This window comes from Cupressus sempervirens, chromosome 6, assembly GCF_028749045.1.
Source record: "Cupressus sempervirens isolate cs-2001-9-10 chromosome 6, ASM2874904v1, whole genome shotgun sequence".
NCBI lineage: Eukaryota > Viridiplantae > Streptophyta > Pinopsida > Cupressales > Cupressaceae > Cupressus > Cupressus sempervirens.
In genome coordinates, this window is record NC_143123.1 from 656,505,425 (window position 1) to 656,521,626 (window position 16,202).

At 31.5% G+C, this 16,202-nt stretch overlaps 2 pseudogenes; both read left to right on the forward strand.

The window, feature by feature from the left end:
• LOC149553905 (putative protein phosphatase 2C 55) overlaps positions 1–2,258 on the forward strand; it is a 44,746-nt pseudogene extending 42,488 nt beyond the window's left edge.
• Positions 2,259–8,044: 5,786 nt separating this feature from the next.
• Positions 8,045–10,286, forward strand: LOC149553906 (sulfate transporter 3.1-like; annotated as a pseudogene).
• Positions 10,287–16,202: the final 5,916 nt, after the last annotated feature.

Here is a 16,202-nt window from a genome sequence, read left to right on the forward strand (position 1 = left end):
TATGATGGAAAGTTGGAAACCATGCACAAAAAGATTGAAAAATATCTCTGATTTGAAAAAAAGGAATTAAGCTTGGAAGAACCTTTTTTTTCCTCATCCATGTGAATTTTGAAGATCATTTTTTGGATGCTCATGCCTCTATGAGCACATAATAAACACATCTATTTTTACCAATATTATTGTCTAATGTAGATAGCCAACCTTTGGCTGATGTCCTGACATAATCTCAAGCCTTGATTAATTGTCAAATTTAGGGAAGATGTATATATTATCTATTATTATTTAATTCACATGCCACTTGAAGATTCTATTGATCTTTCTTTAAATCTAGCTATGGCTTTCACATTAAATTTTTGGCTACATGTCTCACTCTGTAGACAAGGAGTCTTCTCTCTCTCTCTCTCTCTCTCTCTCTCTCTCTCTCTCTCTCTCTCTCTCTCTCTCTCTCTCTCTCTCTCTCTCTCTCTCTCTACACACACACACATATGTGTGTGTGTATATATACATACATACATATGAGCATCACTAAAGTCAATGTTTGTTTAGAAATTGAGTTATGCTTTGAAATTTTATGGGCATGTTTTTTCGGGATTTGATAATAGATTGACACATTATGTTAATTTATAGTACTGTTGTAAAATAGAGAACTAGAGCAACTTGTCCTTATGGTCATTCCACATTGTATATGGGTTTTTAATAACTTATTGTTCAAGGTTGTAAATCTATATATTTTACTATTGTAGTGTAGACTAGATTTAAGGTTGTGAAATGGCTTGCTTGTATTCTTTGATGTATTCATTTGATAACTAAAATTAATTGATAGAAAGTATAGTTGAACTAGTTTTGTCACATCCCTGGAACTTTACTTTTAGTCATGTTCAAATTTGTAGATGAAGAATTTGTCTTTTCCATGGATTCTGGTCAGTCTATAACATGAGGGTGGGTTTAATTGTTAGAATTTTGGGGTTGGCTCTATAGAGCCTTATTTGATCTACTCTTGGCACCTTCATTTTTATACCACTTCTCATATTGGATCTAAGTATCAAACGAAATGTTTCTTGATAGAGTTTCATGAAACTATTGTAAACATGCATTACTTTGATGTAGTCTTCTTCATGGTCTCTTATGCTTAATATTTAATACATCTGTGGGCAATAAACTTTTGAAATTAGTTCCTAGATCACACTACCTTCCATATCCATACAAAGAGGATAGAGGTGGAGAAGATGCTCACTTTATCCTTACAAAGGAACAAGCTATTGGGGTTGTTGATGGAGAGGGAGGGTGGGTAGAAGTGGGCATTAATGTAGGAGATTATGCTAGAGAACTCATGAAAAATGTTGTTGTTGCCAATAAAGGGGAGCCTCAAAATTCTATTGATCCTATTAAGGTGTTAGAGAAGGCCTATTTTAGTACAAAGCCATAAGGATCCTATATTTCTTGTATTTTAGTACTTTTAGATAAGGTAACAGAAAAATCTCGAGTATCCTACATTTTTTGTTTTGATTTGTTATATTATCCTACATATCTTTTTTAGTTTTTGCATAAAATTGTTTGTAGATTGGAATCTTTGAGATTCTTCTAAAGAAAAAGTTTCTCACAACTATATTTATTGATATAGACTCATTTACTTCTTCATGGTTCTAAGTAAGTTTTCTTTTATACCTAAATATCTATTTTTTCATTATTTTTTATTTCCAAGGACTATGTGTAGCAAATCTAGGTGATAGCAGATTCATTGTAATAAGAGATGGGCATACACTATTCAACTTCCCTATTTAGCAACATGGCTTTAATTTTTGTTTTCAGCTTCAAAGTGGTGATGGTCCTGATCTTCCAAGTTCTACTTAGGTAATGGAAGCATATATTATTTTCCTTTTCATTCACTACATTAGACTTGTAGCTCTACTTGTACACCTAATATTTAATTAGAGTAATTTTAACCTATTTGGGAAGCATTCTTGCAGACCTTCATGATTAATGTGGCACATGGAGATGTTATAACTGCTGGTATGGATGTACTATTTGACAACTTGTATGATGGTGAATTGAATGCATTGGTTGTTGAAGCAGTAGGAGATAACTTTGGACCTCAAACAACTACAAAAAAAATTGTTGTATCTACAAGGCAGTGTGCACTAGAAAAAGATAAAGATACTCCTTTTTTTGATGCTGCTCAAAGAGTGGGCTATTGGTATAAAGGGGGGAAGTTGGATGACATAACTGATGTTGTTTCATATGTCACAACTATACATTGAAAATTTGTGTTTTCTTTAAAGTGAATATTCACAATGACATGGATAAAGTGATGCTTATTACTTGTTTATTTCTTTACCTATAAAGAGGTTATGTTAAAATATATTAACTTCTTTTACTAGATTGGAAAATAAGGATCTAATCAACTTCCATTACCCTATGAATTTTGTTTCTAAGATTTTCCTAATCCCTAATGAAGCATTGTCATGAGAAGGAAACATAATTATTACTTTTCCACTTCCTCTTCTTATAGTCCTCCACAACTTCTCAATTTGTCCCTAGACGCTCTATAGGGAGAATCACAATTTTCTTTGGCTCCAAAACACCTAGCTTTGATATATTTCCCATTCTAAGTGGTGAAATGGTTTTTCAAAATTGTACATTGTATAATTCCTAGCTCTCTTTTTCACAACACTCAACATGTTTAAGTGATAAGTTGCACAAATTTCCTCACAACTTCTGACTTAACCCTCCAAAACCATTCTCGGACTATAGTGAACACAGGTGTTTTACTATTTTGATCTCTAAATTTATAAAATTTAAAATTAAATGAAGTTTCTAATACATTTGAGCTGTTATTTTTTTCTTGAGGTGAAGATACTTGCATCAAGATATATTAAACACCTTTCATGGCTGAAATAATATATAGGTCACATAGACATGGACATTCGTGAGTCTATAGCTCATTTAGTGGGGATTGCATGCTTAGCCTTATTTGCTTCTTCATCATCTATTTTGATTCAAGAATTTTCTTCTAAGTTTAAAGTTTCTAACAAAGGAAGGTTTGTTAACCTATAAGAAGTATTCTTTTCTATGTCTCAAATTCTAATATTAAAATCAAGATTCAATGGCATAGGTTTTTTGAGGCAAACTCCTTAGACCCATGTTTTATTAGTGGTAGTTTGTTAATTATCACTAAAGTACAAGTCATTTAGTTGGACTATATCTCATGGGATGAGAATGAATGGTCTACTACAATGAGTTGACTCAAAACCTATGCAATTGAATCCTGATGTGAATATCATAAGGTTTGTGTATGTTTCTTTTGTAGGATATCTATTGTTTCTCCTTGTTATTTAGAATTGAATACTATTGATCTTCTAAAAGGTGGCCTTTAGTATTTAGCAGTGGTTTATTCTTTTTTGCATATTTGAAGATAGTCATGGAGCTATCTATGCTACTACTTATGTGCTAGTGCAATGTATGAGAGGAACTCCTCCTATAAGTGTTTTCTTGTCTATGTATACAATATGGCCTTTTTATTTTTTGGCATTTTGCCCAAGTTTATAGTTTGCTTCCATTCTTTTCTTAAGAGTGCAACATTGTAAATTAACTGGTTAGGCCATGTTTCTAATTTTGTTTGTATATATATAAATAATAATGCTTCCAGGAGTTCTTCTATGATTGCCTAGATAAATAGTTTTGCTAAAGTAGGTTTGAATTTTCTTTCCTATTTAGTTGTCAAAGAATAAATAAATTAATAATTCTTTTTGTCTAGGAGTTATTTTGAACTGTAATACTTTCTTATATTATTTTGATGAGAGTAATTCTCTACAAAAAAATGCATAGGATATAGATGTGAACATGCATGATATTGATTCTAGGATAGAAGTTTGAGTTCATCTAGATGCCCAAGATTTATTTTCTACACACATCCATAGGGTGCCAGCATTTTCATTTGAATCACAAGCTCAAACTGTGTCAAGGACCATTGTTATTGAATAACATCAGTTAGACACTACAAATTGTACATGTATGTGTGTGTATGTTTTACATACACTCACATACATATATAATCTTAGTCTAATTTTATATATATATATATATATATATATATATATATATATATATATATATATATATATATATATATATATATATATATATATATATATTTATTTATTTATATTTATATTTATATATCTTAAATCTGATCAAGCACTTCATATCAAACTAAGATGAAACTTATACATATATATTTACATTCGATACCAAAAATATGATGGTCTTGATCGATCCAATATGTCTCTTTATGAATAACACATCAGTCACAAATTAGTTAGTACTAACTAATCTAATCATGTAGAAGATCAAATTAATTAGTTAATATTAACTAATCAAATTAGAAACTCCTAATGATTGATATTGAAGGATTGTGACCTATCTTCGAAAGTGTCCATTGGAATCTATATATATGTGCACTAATGATTGTTGTATTGACATTGAAATTAATAAATGCTTAATAAATTCAACAATATATTGGCATTATCATATTGCTCATAATCATTATATACTGTCTGACTTATATCTTGTCTATATTGCAGTCTCAGCCTTTAGAGGTTAATATATAATGCAGATTGAGATTCAGAGATTAATTTATATTGCAGATCAAGATAGAGTAGGAGTGATTCTATTCATAGCTTCATTTCTAATCACAAGAGAAATAGCTAGGAGAGAAATGATTCTTGAATGTTAGTGTATCAATGATTAGATTTTTAGAGGTTTGTATCAGAATGGTATTTATCTTTTAAAAGGTAGTACACATTTAATCTCATAGTAGTGAATCAAATGAAGTCCCTACAATGATTTTTACTTTCTTAATAAACTACCATGCTCGTTTTAGTGACTACTAATATTATCAAGTTTTATGGACGCTATTTTAGTTTCCTTTTGTGTATAGGAAACATGAGTGATAAAAATATTAAGCAACCTTTACCCTAAAAAATTGTGCAGATCATCATGAATTGAATGTTACAATTGGTAGAATCACCAAGGTTTTAATATCTTAGTGAAAACCTTAAAATTTTAATTAACTACAAAAATCATGCAAGATCTCTACTAGGTATTGTAATTTCATCATGTTTTATCTCTATTATAAATTTCCTTGGCATTCCTTAGTGTAACTTCTTTCTTTCTTTACCACAATGTTGGGAGCCTTAAGCTATATCATTGAAGTGTATCCCTAATAGGGTTTTGTATGCATATATGCTTTGTCCTATCTTGCCTTATTGCTAGATTGCTTTTCTCTGAGGATATTCTAGCATTAAAAACTGATATTTACTTTGTAGTTTGGGAAAATTTCTTTTTAAGTATGGCCCATAAGTAGATGCACTCTTTGCTTCTAATGTTATAGATTTTGTTTGCAAATGGTATGAGAAAATAGTTTGATAGCTTATTTTGGTGACCAAATCTCATTTGAGCAATAATTCCCCATTTGGGTTAAATTTGATTTGAAGTTGTGGGATGAAAGTTTGACAACAAGCGTAGAATTTGATGGCCATATTGGTTGTTTTTTCACTTTTGCACCATATATGATAGGATGAAAATTTTTTAGACCGTATTGATTGATAGGTTAAGTTTTTTTAGAGATTGGGCTCTTACATACAGGATGAATCACATATACTAAAGGTATTAAAGATTGAACATATTACTCTACATTTATAAGGTACATCTACTCTTATACCTGTAAGTAAAAGTGCAAACTTGTTAGTAACCCATGATTAAAATTAAAAGAAATAAACAATCTGATAGAAGCTTAATTCATTTACAACCATGTTTTGCAAAAGGGAACTATTTAGCTTGTATTGAACCAACAACCTCATATTGGTGTCATCCAAATGAAGTAATCTACATTTAGAGTGAAGGTAGTCTAAATGTAGATTAGTATTTCTATCCTCCATGTAATTTTTGCATATGTTGAAGTTGTTGTCTATGCCTACTTTTGATTTGGAAACATGTAGATTGACGAAGGGAGATATTTTTGAGGGGCTCGTGGCTCTTATATTTTATTAGTCAAGTCATACCCTTAGGCAAATAAAAAAGAATAGAGCCCCACCCCCAAATGTGACTTCACAAATGACTTACTTCTTGTCTATGGCTACATTTGCATCTACATAAACACTTGCACCAGTGTTGGTACAGGTTTCCATCTATGATCTGCATTTGCATTATTTTGTGTATATGTGTGGGTATTGGTTGTGCATGTGTTTGATTCCTTGATGGGAGAATACACTACTTTGAGATTTTGTAAAACTGTGTAGCCATCATTTGGTCTTAGAGCAACTATAAGTGAAACTCTCTAGAATAAAATTATTAGCTGGTCACTTTATTTTCAAAGCTCTCATTAATAGGAAAACTATTTTTACATTTTAATTTAATTTAAAGAGAGTTGATAATTGCTTGATTGAGCTATTGGAGAAAGAGAGAACACTAATGTTCTTTAACATTTACAAAAAATATTTTCTACTTTGGCAAGAAGGTAGAAGTATGATTTTAAGAGTTGAACAATAATTGAGGGTTGCAGCCAATAGAGAAATTGGAAAAATTACAATAGTGCAGTTCATGTTTCATTGAGAGAATAGGTAATTGGTCTTTTATTTTCAACTAATTGAGATGGAATTTGTTCAATACAAGCAATGGAAGTGGAAAATAATGTAGCATTGATTATAGTTAGGGAAGCTATAATAGAGAAGAATTGAAGTTCACAAGAGGTGGGTGTAGTGAGTGTTGAAGCCCAAAGGAGCAAAGGAAGCTCAAAGGTTCTAGATAAGAGAACTAGTGTTACCAAAAGGCCACATTTAGTGGAGAGAATCTTGGTGAGGTACTGATAGCAAGTGAAACAGGCTTGCTATTGTATAGGCTTAACATAGTTCATAATGGGAAAGGAAAGAGGAAGAGTGAAGATGATGGCTCTTACTCATGATAGGGGTTTAAGTGAAAGCCACAATCAAATGGAGGAGATTGCCAAAGAAAGTGGCATAGAGATGAAGAGAATGATTTAAGGAATTTGACTGAGAAATTGCTGAAATGAAAGAACTTAGTTTAATGATGATACTAATATGAGAAAGGAAAGAAGACAATATATTAGCATTTAGTCATATACTATGCACTCTCAATGTCACCACTACTTCTAAGTCTGCCACATCTCGTAAACATGATTTTCCATTGTTTCCTCTTTTTATGGATGTCAGTTTATTATTCTCTTTTACCTTGTCAAAGCTCATACAAAACATTAGTAGGTTTTTATCCACCTATTGAATGATCTCCTTTTACAAAAGTTTGTCACTTATTCTTCTATATTGTTTCATGGTATTAAAAGCAGAATGACTAATCCTTACAATTTTCATGTACTAGTACTGATTAGATGGTCACCATTATCATTAGTTGATAATGTTTTCCACCTTTGTGACTATTTGGCCCAATAGGTCAAGGTTGTATTGAGATGACTGTCATGTACTGATCCTCTCTACCTTTGATTATTTGGTCTATAGGTGATCCTCATTTTGAGATATGACTATCATAAATATTGTTTTTATGCCGCCCTCTAAATTTTTGCTCCTCTAGAATTCACAAATTAGTGTTTTGGCATGTTTTTCACTTGCTCCATCTTGTTCTCAAGAAAAGTTGTTTCTTAGTTGTGACCTTGATTGAAAAAAATGATGGGGCTCTTAAATTTTTCTCATAGTTTTGAATATCTATTCCTTTCACCTCCATCACTCCTCACTTACATGGTGTTTTCTATTTGTATTGTACTCTACCAATCCTTCACAACTTCTTGTTGACTACTTCGTTATAGTGGTTTTACCTTTGATATTCTTCCCAATGAACCACTTTAAGACTGCATATGATTATTAAGAACAATGTTTCCATCTTTCCTGGTCATTTAAGAGGAGCAACTCATGTCTAATGAATCTATTATTGGGCATCAATCTTTTGATGCAACAACCACCCTAATTTTTGTGATAATACTAATATGCCATTTCTAGTTAAATATTGATAGCATACTTTGATGTGTTGGGCCACATCTAATGTTTTTGTTTGGCTTGAGTAGGTTGGTGATTTGAAAAGTGGATTAAATCTAGTGACTATCAATAATTTTTTCTTTGATGAAAAAATATTTGAAGACTATAGTAACAATAGGACTGATAAGTCAAATTCTCACACTTAGTGTAATCATTACTCCTATCTTATTTATTTATTTACAATTGGTAATTCATTTAGGCTGATTTGGGTGACATAAAAAATAGGAAGGAATAGCAATTGGTATAATTTTTGGGCTCATTAAGAACTATCATATTGATGGTAATAAGGAGATGATTGTTGTTGGCATGATGAACATTATAGGTCCATGTTTCTCTTGCTACCTCATAATGGGTAAGTCTATTCCTCTTATTTGTTTGGACTCCTAAAGCTTTAGGTTTTGAACTTAGTATGGCACTAAAGTTTTTTTGTTTTTAGTACTGAATAGCCTTGCTTTACTATACATGAGGTATGTTTAGGTGTCTTTCAAGGTCAACTGTAAACTTCAATGTTGGCTACAAGATAGTAGTATCAAACATTGTGATGGTCATTGGAGTGATGTTAAGTCTCCTCTTCTTAACTCCACTCTTTTACTACACTCCCCTTGTACTCCTTTCTTCCATTATAATTTTGTCCATGCTTGGCTTAATTGATATACCTAGAGCTTATCATATTAGCAAGTGGAAAAAATAGATTTCTTAGTCTACATGGGAGCTTTCTTTAGAGTGGTCTTTGGAGATATTGAGATAGGTCTTATCATGGTGGTATGTTGATAATTCTTATTATTTGATTGCTAGGGACCTATGAAAAATGAAGTATACATTACATTTGTTTCAATAGTATTAGTTTTTGAATTTAGTAACTCTTAAAATAAAATGGTAAAATAATTAACGAAATGCTTTCTTTACTCAACAAAGTTTTCATCCTTTCATTGTAGCTGGTCATTTCTATACTAAGATTGATAATGACTATTTCAAGACCTCATACTATAGCTCTTGGAAATATCCCAAACATCACAATATATAGAGATATTGAGAAGTATATGGATGTCATAAGAGTTCCAGGAATTATCATTCCATGCATATATTCTCCAATATATTTTGCCAACTCAAACTACTTAAGAGAAAGCTTAGTTATCTATTTATCAATCAAACATTGTAAATAATATCTTCAAGAATCAATTTGTTTTAAGTAATTTTTGAATCATTCATAGTAATGATTTAAACCCACAAGTTTCCAATAAAACATAGTACATGATCCTACACATTTCATCTTCATAAATTATATTTATAGAAAAAATGGCCATATCACTCATATTTACATGTCATGATCTACCATTGAACATAGGCTGATGAGATGGATAGAGGATGAAAAGGATCTTCAAGTTAAAGAAGATATTTGATAGTATGTTATTTTGGATATGTCTTGTAAATTGTGAGATCCACCCATTTCTTCTACTTCCATAAATCTCATTATTTGTTATCACCCCATGAAAGAGGCTGCCTTTAGATGAATAAATTCCCCAATTTGATATTTAGTGTCATGTGGGTGAAATTTAATTGACTTTTCAAGTAGTTCATATGAAATTATATTAACTTTTTAAGCTTCATCTACTATTTTATGTGATGCTAGATGATCTACTTGCACAAATCAAAACATGTCTAAATAGTTCATATGAAAATATGTTGACTTTTTTAGCGTAATCTACCTTTTGATGGGGATTTCAAATTATCTAATAAATTCTACATTCTCTAAATTCTAGCACATTGATTTTAAACTACATTTAAATGATTCACTCCTCTATTTTCATTCTTGAAGTTGTAGCCAACATTGACACCGAAAAAATTAGAATGTTGCAAGAGCTTAAGAGGCTCCTTGATAACAAGCATCTTCAGGTGATAGATCATATCTATTTTTAACTTCAATTTATATATCAATGTTACAAGGTTCATGGAATTACATAAGAAACATACAATTGACTTTAAAGTTGGTAAAAGGGTTTTTTAAAAAGATACAATCTTTTCATAGGAGAAGTATGTCCTTATATAAGACAATATTCTACTTAGTTGAGCTTATATGGGCTTTAGCTAGGATTGGCAAATCTTGGTTTGAATTTGATGGAAAAATTCAATAAGGAAAAGTTTACAGAGTTTTTGGGCCAAAACTGGTTGTTTGTCACTATTTTTGATGGTGTGACAATCTGCAATTTGCTCCTAAATGCTCCTAAATAAGAAATGCATGGCAGCAAAGATGAACTAAATGTTCTTAATACAATAGTAGCTTGAGTGGTAAAACTTGATCCAAACTCAAAGAAAGATAATCTTTGAGACTTTTTAGTTTTTCTTTGTCTATTTGAAGACAAGGAAAGAAAATAGTTGAGATAACAAAGCACTCCAAAGCATTACATTAAATTTTCATGGACCTTACTAGAAGATTAGATGAATTATATTGCCACTATCATACAGAAGTACCTTACTAGTATAAATGTTAAAGAAGGAATATTCATAACTTCAAAGAGGGTGAAGTCTTCTTTGGTTTCATAATGTAAACTATTGAGAATCAAATGGGAGGACTCATATTTTTCTTCTAACTCCATGCAACAAATTGGGTCTTATTTCTTTAAAACTGATGCTAGTTTAGGCAATCAAATTGAGTAATTTTGTTTGTTGTATGCCCATGTGTATTGGAGGGTTTTCTATGTATCTTCCACAACTAATAAGTAACAAAAATTTCAAAAGTTTCTATGTTGTAATTATGCTATCTGAACTAAAGAAGGAGGTGGTATTTTCTCCATTCTCCAACTTGACCAGTCAACCCAATGCTATAGGAACTTGATGACCTTAGTGGCTTTTGCTAGCTTTTCACCTAAATCCTTAATAAAGTTCTCTCTTGTAGCATTTTTCCCTCATTAATTCATATACTTATAGCTAAAATCTTTTATATTTTTGTGTGCAACTAAAACTCACTCTTGTGAGGTTTCATTGCTTGTCCAATTGGAATCACTATATGAATAGAAAATAAAATATAATAAATTATAAGGCACACTTTAGAGTGTGTACTATTACTATTCATATTAATAGGAAACCTAAAGCATAAGTAGTACCAAATTCATAACCCACACCTATGTAGATTAGTTTCATCATTAGGGAAGTATTTTACCATGAGACTTCAAATCTTTGAGTTTTTCTAAAGAGGGTAGGTAGCACTTTTCATGAAATTTATTTTATTGTAATCATCAAGAATCTGAAGGACTTGAAGTCATAAGAATCAAACTACTCATTAGGGTAGTGGCTTTCTGTAGGTCCATCAGAAGAGATATACAAGCTTTCATTCATGTTGTTCAATGTGTATTTAACAAGAACAACTTGAAATAAAAATCTCCTTCATCCTCAAATAATGCATTGCCTAGGATGTAGATATGACTTTTCACAGATATGGTACAAAATATTCATATCTAGATTATACTGAGGCATCTTAAGAAGTTCAAACCACCATGTGGGTGTAGCCAAATTGAAATTATTGGTGTTCACATATTAATCTGATCTCTTTTCCTATTTCTCTTCATTTAGTGTCACATATCAATTACTTTTAGTGGATTCCCTTAAACATAGATTACTTTTTAGTTGAGGGTCACTCAATTTTTTTGTATGTAGCCTATTAAGTTGCTTAAAGAGTTGATGTATCAAGTCACAAAAATTGATGAACTTAACTACTGGTAGGACTAATCCAATTTTTTTGTATAAGATATTGGGAGAGGTGATCAAGGTAGGAGCCATCACTACTAGTATTAGGGATACTATGGGGTATTTATTTCATTCTGAATGCTACGAATTGATTGCAAGCATCAATGCTAATACTTCAGGAATTAAGAATGCCATTATTCATTGCCAAAATGACCTTGGTCTTGCAACTACCAATACCTTGGCTATAATATTCCTTTTCTATCCTTCTCACTAGTTTCATTATCTATAAATTTGTGGTATTGAGTGTTAAGTTTATGAGTTCTCATAATGTGAATTATAGGGCACACTTTCAGGACTAGGTTAGTTAAAGGTGATTATTAATGGATTTGGAGAAAGAGCTAGAAATGCTTCACTTGAAGAGGTGATAAAAATCTTCACGAGAACATTTATAGAGTACATTTGCAATTTCAACTTCTTTGGGTTGCTTAAATTCTATCCACTCACAAATATATTCACAATTTGCTCATTTAAAACTTTTTTCTCAATAAAGCTTTTTTTTTTTGTTACGTTGACTTATATGCCATATGAGCCAAGCATAATAAGACTGGCACATATTTTTATTATTTAAACTTGAATTCTATTCACAAGCACCCACATTCATGTAGCTCAACCTTGTTGCATATATTGGCTATCTAATAGTGCCAAGAGAAATTTGAATGTGCATCCCATTCAAGTGTTATCTCTTGTAATTATAAACATGCCTTTAACACATACTAGTCTACTTTTTGACTTGTGGAGGTGACAAACACTTTTGTATATAGCTAGTAAAATTCCCCTTCAATATTTCTATTGATTTGAATCTAGTTTACTCTTGCAAGAGTAATCCATTCTACCCATCGCATAAATCTCATAGAGATAGGTTATTAGTTACTGTCATTTGAGAATTGTTTAGTTATTTAGTTTTTCTATTTTCTATTTATTTATGTGGTTAAAGATTGATTTCTGTTTAGGTAAGTTCTATTTCATGTGGGTCTTTTGATAGGAAATGTTTGGATTCAAATTCAAGGTTTATTCATGGGTTCCATGCCCATATAGCATAGAATTTTTACATGTATGTGTGGTTACAGGTCCCTGAATTGCAGTGAGGGTAATTTGAACTTGGTCTCTTATAAGATGTCATATCTTACTATACAAAACTAGCCCTTGAATTAATTGCTAATCTTGTTAATATATTGAGAGGTGAGGAGCATGGGGCTACAAGTTGGGGATGGGGTTAATTGATGTATGCCAATTTAATCTTCAAAATTTAGAGCAATATCAATACCAATACTACATCTGACATCAAAATCAAACAACTATAAAATGATAAGCACAACTCCACATCCACATAAGAGAATGTCAAATCTATGTGGGAACCCAAAAGGGAAAAAATATTGTGAGAAAAACTGCTTAGACCTCTAGCCCAAAACCAACCCCACAGAATTATAAAGAACTTACAATTAATTTATAAGCAACAAAACACAAGAATACAACACAAGAAAGAGGCAACAATCCCCAATCATATTTGTAGGCACCAACCTACACAAGACAACAATCCCTTAATCAAAGAACTGAGCATCAACTGAGAAAATGGGACACTAACCTCAAATACAATTAAGATATAGAAGATAAAAAAGTTATATCATGCGAACCTTCCAAACTCAAAACTTTATAATCTATTTGGTCTGGTTTATTTTAAAACACTCTCATAGTGTCACTTCAACTTCTACATTAGCACTCACATAAGAGATAGGAGCCCACAAAAAAGATGAAGGCCATCGGTTTGTGGTACATGTTAATCAGTGATGAAGCAAACAATGAAGAAGTGACCTCTCCATAGCCCTTACAACCACAATGTCAACCTCCTAGAGATTAGAAACCTTATATTAATTGGTGGCTTTGACCCCAAAAATTAGGCTACATCTACATCACTCACATAATTGATGGTGCCCTATGCATAAATGTCCATTTGTTCTATGTTGTATCAAGCAATTTTTTCTTATCCAAGCCATTGAATTTGCAACCTTTTAAATCTCTACAAAAGTAAAGTTGGAGTAGGAGAATTTTTCTTCTCAAAGGTATCCTTTGATTGTAAAGCATTCATTCCATTATCTGTTGAACTAGACATGTCTTTTTTGTTGAAAAAATAATGGAATGGACACTTTACAATCAAAGGACACATTTGAGAAGAAAAATGTTCCTACTCCAACTTTATCTTTGTAGAGATTTAAAAGGTTACAAATTAAATGGCTTGGATAAGAAACAATTGCTTGATATAGCATTAAAAAAAATTGACCAAACATGGTGGAAATTTTGACCAATTCTTGATAGTTTTCTACCAAGAATTGGTCAAAATTTCCACCAATTATAAAAAAAATTGATCAAACATTGGTGGAAATTTTGACCAATTCTTAATAGTTTTCTACCAAGAATTGGTCAAAATTTCCACCAATTCTAAAAAATATTGACCAAACATTGGTGGAAATTTTGACCAACAATGACAAATCAAAACTAGCAAAAATTTAAAATTTTTGACAAATGTATTGGTCAAAATTTCAACCAACCTGTAGGTTGGCTGAAATTTTGATGAGAAAGATTACCATGAACTACTTGGTCAAAATTTTGACCAACCTGGGTCAAAATTTTGACCAAAATTTGTCAAAAATTGAGTCCAAATTTACTAGTGTAGGTATGATTTAGTCTTCAAAGAATCAACTTAACATTATTTTGACTAATTTCACCTAATTGAAAACTTTGCAACAATTTACATCTTTTTGACATCTTTCCCATCTTTGTGCCAAATGATAATGTCTAACCTCTAACCTATGCAAAAGAATGTAAAAACATTATAGAGGCCAAAATAAGTTCAAAACCATACCTTCCTCAGAATTCTGGGGTATAAGACCCATACCCCTAATCTTCTTAACAACCAAAATACAAGGTAAGAAAAAGAAATTCAAAAGCAACTAGAATGGATTAAGCCTAGTCAAATCCAACTAGGAGAAAACACACACGACCTTCTTAGGTCCAAACACAACCAACCAACTTGGCTAAGGTAACTATGAGAGAAAAGAAAAAAAATTTAAAACTAGGACTGGGAGTTAACCTAGGTTCTCCTACCCAAACTATCAACATTTGAAGGGAAATCTATTTTGTAGGGTGTAATTTGCATAATCATAAAGAAAATGGTTGTTAAAATCCACACACACTTTATAGGTTTCTAAAAAGTCTCCATCCTCTTGTATAGGTTCTTGAAACTCTCCACTTGTATACTTTGCAATTGCACTTTATTTACTATCAACAACCTCCTATAATGGCATCTGCAACCTTATTGTCTTGGCCCTTTTTATGCTTGATGGTAAAGGTGTATGGTTGTAGAAACTCTACCCACTTAATGTGCCTATGAATCAACTTATCTTGAGTTTTGATGAAACTTAAAGCTCGGTTGTTAGTAAAGACTATAAACTCCTTAGGTGAAAGATAATACCTCCACTCCTTGAGGGCTTGGACTAAGACACATAGCTCCAAGTAATATGAAGAGAATTTAGTCTTATCTTCATGAAGAAAGCTATTGGTCTTCCCTCATGACTAAGCACTTCTCCTACTGCCACATTACTAGAATTACATTCTACTATGAATAACTTGGAAAAGCCTATTAGAACAATAATATTTTGAGTGGCTATCTTTTTTTTAAGGAATTCAAACCCTATATTGTATTCATTACTCCACCTAAACCCACCTTTTATAGTATCTAGAATAGGTCAACAAATCTCACTAAAACCCCTTATAAACTTCCTCTAAAATTGAGCCAATCCATGAATGTGCTAGTTCAAGATAGCTTCAACTTATTGGAAATATAAGAAGAGTACCTAAGAGGGGATGGATGAATCAATTACCACTAAAAAAATTCCAAACTCCTTAGATATTAATACGAACTTCTTACTAACTCAAATCCTTGCACAACTCGGTTAGAATTATAAATTCACTAAAACTTGATTAACAAAGAAGCCTTGAGATATTAATGTGTGTTAACCTTTAGAAAATTATTTTTAGAAATATAAAATAGTAAGAAAATAACATGAACACATGAGACACCAAGATTTAATGTAGAAACCCAGTTTGGGAAAAACCACCAATGCAACTAGTTATAAGTATTCACTCTTTTGATGTGAGCCCTATTAGGAGTCAACCCTATTAAAGGTTACAAAACACAACTATTACATATGACCTTATTAAAGGATTTGAATCACATTGTTAGAAGTGTCTTATTTAGAGGGCTTAAGATACTTTAATCTAGAAATGCCACCTTGTTAGAGGATTTACAAAATGACTATTAAGTCAAATTTTTAAAATAGATTTCTTAACTTGCATAATAGTTAGAGAGTAAAAATGATTGGCATAATTAATAAAGAAACTAATTTGTAG